This window comes from Canis lupus, chromosome 16 (genome assembly GCF_003254725.2).
Source record: "Canis lupus dingo isolate Sandy chromosome 16, ASM325472v2, whole genome shotgun sequence".
Lineage (NCBI taxonomy): Eukaryota > Metazoa > Chordata > Mammalia > Carnivora > Canidae > Canis > Canis lupus.
The window spans coordinates 42,588,918-42,594,678 of NC_064258.1; the positions used below are offsets into that span (position 1 = coordinate 42,588,918).

The window sequence follows — 5,761 nt, forward strand, 5'->3', positions numbered from 1 at the left end:
TTCTCTGAGCCCTCAGTGTGACTCAGAAATCCTGTTTCCCTAATAGCACCTCTTTTTCTATTCCCTACAGCAGTCCTATATCTTCACCTGTCCACTGATTATTTACAGCCAGGTGACATGTATACATGTAAAATTAATGTGTCTAAGGTTGACCTCATTATCCTAAACTTGTTCTGCTTCTTGTGTCCTCCAGCTAAGTAAATGTCTATCCACTCTATGACCTGGGCATTTGTTCGTGATTTCTTCCTCCTCTTTTCTCTCCAGACCTAATTAACCACTAAGCCTTGTCAATTCATCCACTCTCTTCCCTTTACCCACTTCTACTACCCTAGTCCATAGTGTCAACATTCTTTCCTTGTTCTCCATGATAATCTGTAAATGGTTATCCTGCTTCCACAGTTGTGTCCCCTTCCCATCAGTTCATGTTTACAACACACAAATGTGAAAACTTCTAGACCATCCATGTTTGGGCTGTGTGCATCTACATGACCTTTGTGTTTCCTTGTCACGGCACCAATTGTGATGTATTAGGACACAGGTTTGTTTGTAATTTTTCCTCTCCTGTGAGCTCTCTGATGGAGGAGAATCATGTTTGCCCTGACAGCACTGTATTGCAAGCACAGTAGACCATAGGGATGCCATAAACATTTATTGAAGGAATCAAGGAACAAGGTAATTAGCCCAGCTACTAGAATATGGTAACTATTCTCTTTTTCATACTTTTTATTTTCATTCCTTTTTCTTTTTTTCCTTCTACTTATCATAGTTATTGAATATAATTGCCATCATTATTATCATCATCACCATGATAATTATAATAATCAATCATCACCTAATATCACCTCTACAATAGCCCAGAATAGCTAGAGACAGCTGTAACCAGGTTGGTAGGCTAACAGAAAAGGCTGCTGGAGCACTGCGGAAAGGCATTCAGAAGACATTAGGGGGAAAAGAGGGCATTCAGGACTCTCCTCTGACCCCTTGTTCTTTTATTTATTTATTTTTTTGAAGGCTTCTTTTGGAAGAGAGTAGCAGGTACTCTTCTCATACTGATCCCCCTGGAGCATCAGCCTGATGGCTCCTGGTGGAAACAGGAACGTGGACCACATCTCTGGTGGCCTAACCATGGGGCTCCAGCTAGTTTGCCTACAAGGCCAGGGTTTTGAATCAATTAGATGAACTTCATTCTTCATTTATTGTACATTGGTTCTCATTTTTTTCTCTTTCAGTGTCTTCTTGCTCTCTTTGTCCGTAAGGACCCAGTACTCCCATGCCTGGAAATGTTTAAGTCTATGCCCTTAGATACAGAGATTAAATGAAAAAAGATTAGGCAACTTGCTAAAAGTCACATACAATTAGCCATTTGCACAATGGAGGCTAGATTTTGGGTTTTCTGAATTTCAGGCTAGCCTTTTCTGCTATATTTATTTGCTAGATGAAGATTCACTAGCTGAAATGCATAAACGAGTTTCGAAAGTAGCAAAGTGGGACTGTGTGTGAGTGTATGAGCAACGTGTATATGTGTTCTGTAGGTAAGCAAGTATCTTTTGTTGTTTATTCCCTTCTTGTTGTCTGCCACCATCATTACCCTCTTCATATTCTCTTTCATTTTCCTCTTATCTTCCACTTCAGTTGCTCCATTCTGTGCCTATATTATTCTTTCTCCATAAATTGCTCCCTTTCTAATGTCCTCTTCACTCCTCCCCAAATTCTTATATCCTTCATCCTTTACCTTCTTATTTCTCCTTTCCCTGATAGCTTTGAAGGTTCAGTGGGTCCTTAAAAAATATAAAATGCTAGATTTTTAAGGGACATTAAAGGTATGTAATTTTGATTAATTTATACTATAGCCAGTTTTATAAGGACTATTTGATGGCCAATGAGCCTTTGAAAAGTCTTAAAGATTGTTTTTTTTTCTTTCCTGAAATGGTAACATTACATTTTTTGAGTAAAACTATCCCAAACACTTGAAGACCAAATTTTTCTTGGGAGTTCTATTTCTTTGCTCACAAAAAGGTCGCTTTGCCTGTCTTTGTGTTATGGAAGCTACATGAAACTAATCCTCCGAAAACTGTGAAGCAGGAGAAAACTGTTTCATATGTATCTATGTCCAGTCCTTGAGGGACAGTGGCAGGTTTGGGAGGGCAAGAATGTGAACACAGATTAAATTAAGAGAGAGAGACAAACCATGAGAGATTCCTAACTCTGGGAAACAAACAAAGGGTTGCCGAAGGGGATGTGGGGGGAGCGAATGGGGTAACTGGGTGACAGACACTAAGGAGGGCACTTGATGGGATGAGCACTGGGTGTTATACTATGTTGGTATATTAAATTTAAATAAAAAATTAAAAGAGAAAGAAAGAAAGAAAGAAAGAAAGAAAGAAAGAAAGAAAGAAAGAAAGAAAGAAGGAAGGAAGAAGATTGTTGTCAAGATAGAGTCTGATAATGGCAGGAATCTGGAAAGGCAAGATTGCTGGATGAAGGGAAATTTAAGGCTTGGCCCAAGGGCTTGGGACCTTTGCTGACCAACGGGCAGAGATTAAGGCTGGTGAGCTGTGAGGCAGGCTCTGGTGCTGAGTCCAAGGTCAGCTATGAGTAAGGCTTCTTTCTCTGCTGGCATACTGGAGCTCTCTTGCTGTCCCTTCTACATGGACAATTCATGTCTCCTCTATCTCTCATGGTAGAACTAACTTCCTAAAGGGCCATCCTTATTCAAACAGAATCTGAACATGAATAAAAATATCTGAGTCCTTGTTTATGGTGGATCATGTGTTGTCAACGATATATGGCTATATGTCCAAGGAAATCAGTGCTTCAGCTCCTCATGTTCTCTCTCTCCTTTTTTTTTTTTTTCTAGATTCTATCTATTTATTCAAGAGAGACATAGAGAGGCAGAGACATGCATAGAAGGAGAAGCAAGCTTCCCAACAAGGAGCCTAATGCGGAACTTGATCCTGGGACTCCAGGATTGTGACCCAAGCCAAAGGCAGATGCTCAACTACTGAGCCACCCAGATGCCCCCCTCATGTTCTCTTTTAGCAATCCATCTTCTGTGGTCCAGCACTTTCTGGGAGTGAAGAGGAAGGACAGTGATAAGCACTGTCTATCTAGGGTTCCTCTTGGCAAGAGATTAAGGTACTGAGCTTAGTAAAATATCCGAACATCTGAATTCAAGGATACCTGGTTGTGTGTACATAACCTATGCATGCCTCATACATCTCCTGTCTGGAGAGTCTGGACTGCAGGTTTTTCTGTGGTTTCCATTTATAGAGATTACACAAATTTTGGAGGCAGATTGCTCTGCCACTTTTTAACTTTGTCATCTGGGACACATTACTTCAGCTCTCTGTTTCGTAGTGTCTTCAACTTTAAAATTGGGATAATAATAATGAATTAAGTACATGTTACTATTAGCTATTATATTTATCATGTTTATACCTGTGGGTGTGGTTATGGGTCCAGGTTGACATAGGGAAGATAGACTTTGTGGAGTATTGAATACAGTTTGAGACTATTGGGAAAATAATGTTTTCAGGTCTATATGGTAAATTAGGTAGATTAAATTAATGACTTAATCTGTGGCAGGTTAAGGCTGAGGACATCTTCTCTCCTTTTACTGCATTGTCCTGTACTACAGAGGCTGCAGATTCCAAAAGTACATTTCTGAGACATCTTTCTGCCTAGAACCTTAATCAGTTGACCTTATGATTTGGACTTTCTCAGTAAGGTTTGGAAGGCAGAAATGAGAAGGAGGCAGTCACCCTGCTGGCAAATCTGGTAGTAGAGAGACTTTTTTCTGTAGCCTTGTTTGAGTCTGATCACTAGCTCCAATGGGTATTGAATGGCACTTGCTTTTTCAGTTCCTAACTTTCCTGATTGGGCTGCTTCCCCTGGATGACCAATTCTGCAGGGGTTTCTGGGAGTGCATCCTGGAGACTCAGTGCTGTACTCCTCCTCTCAATGTTGTTCACGCTCAGTGTCCTATATCACACTCTTTCTGCTGATTGGTTGTGGTTTGTGCTTTCTAAGCCTTAATTTTAGTCTAGAGAAGTGCAAAGGAAAGAGCAATGTTATTTGATTTTCCAATGCTGGAAGAGCACAGCTATTAATTTTATGGTCTCATTTGATGCTGTACCTGCAAGTACGTTCCTAGGATTCTTTATTTATCAGCTTGGGCTATGAAGACTATCTTAGCCCTTGTAAGATAGATAGATATTTTCTATATTTATTCATATTTTTCTCAAGTTGACTACAAGAGGGAAATCTGACTATCAATCATGGTATTATTAAGACATATAATTATGTGATGGGACTTGGGTGTCAGGTAATAAGTCATCTTAGCATGGGAAGATTATGGTCTAATTGTTCTGCTGAAACAGTATATGGTGTTTACTATTTTACAGTTGCAATATTCAGTGAATTGAAGGGATTTATAGTGTGGTAATGAAGGAATTACTTAAGTTGGGACCATGTTTTTATTTTCATATTTTGATAAGATATCAACTTACGTTTTGAGGGATGGGAAAGAGATTCCGCTAGAAGGGTTAAGTGAGTAGATGCCCATGGTTGAAAATCTAGCTAAGGATTAAAATACTAGATAATATTTGAACAACAACTCTTGCTGTGGGGTTCCTATGTAATAGAACAAGGTGGGCACAGCTGTGCTGATTTGTTGCAGGGTTGAGTAAGATTATCCACGATGACTCTGAAGAGGGTTCTCTCTCCATAGTATATGTCAGTGGTAGCTTGGAGTTGTTCAAATGTACAAGCTAAACAGTTAAGCACATGTCTTTGTATTTTCAAAATCTAGGCTCAGTGGAAGTGCTTACATAGAATAAAACCCATCCCCTCAGATGCAAAAAACTAACTACTGGTCCAAGGGGAGGGAAGGGATTGAAGGTAGGGAAATGTGGTATTAGAATATCTTCACAAATTGAGGTCCAAGGTCTTGTGGGTCTCCTTGGTGAAATGGTAATGAGTATCTACAAGTGAGTAGAAGGCCAAGAATTTTAGTCATACACATTGAGTTTGTGTGGGAGTTGCCAGGACCCAGCTTAACTGAGTCTGTTTCTGTTTAGTTTAGTTTGTTTGCTTTGTTTTTTAGATTCCTCATATAAGTGAAATCTTATGGTATTTATTTTTCTCTGTCTGACTTATTTCACTTAGCATGATACTCTATAGGTCCATCTATGCTGTTGTGAATAGCAAGGTTTTATTTACATGGCTGAGTAACAGTCCATTGTGTGTGTGTGTGTGTGTGTGTGTGTGTGTGTATCTTTTTGAATTCATGTTTTCATCTTAGGGGGTAGATACTCAAAAATGGAATTGCTGGATTATATGGTACTTCTATTTTAAAATTTTGAGGAATCTCCATAGGCTTTCCATGGTGCTACGCAAATTTATATTTCCACCAATAGTACATGGAGCTTCCCTTTTCTCTATATCCTTGCTAAGTCTGGTTATTTCTTGTGTTTTTTATTTTATCCATTTTGGCAGGTGTGAGATAGTACCTCCTTGTAGTTTTAATCTGTATTTCCCTGATGATAAGTGATGTTGAGCATCATGTGCCTATGGGCTATCTGTATGTCTTTTTTTGAACAATGTCTATTCAGGTCCTCTGTCCAATTTTTAAAGATTTTATTATTTATTCATGAGAGACAGAAAGAGAGAGGCAGAGACGTAGGCAGAGGGAGAAGCAGGCTCCCAATGGGGAGCCCAATGTGGGACTTGATCCCAGGACCCTGGAATCACGACCTGAGCT

At 39.5% G+C, this 5,761-nt stretch overlaps 1 long non-coding RNA gene across 1 annotated transcript in view; it reads left to right on the forward strand.

Moving 5' to 3' along the window:
* The first annotated feature begins 567 nt into the window (after window positions 1–567).
* The window catches only part of LOC112675189 (uncharacterized), a 7,720-nt gene continuing 2,526 nt past the window's right edge, over window positions 568–5,761 (forward strand). The window contains exons 1-2 of the long non-coding RNA XR_003145804.2: window positions 568–672; window positions 2,858–3,135. This is a non-coding gene — a long non-coding RNA (uncharacterized LOC112675189). The remainder of the gene's footprint in view (window positions 673–2,857; window positions 3,136–5,761) is intronic.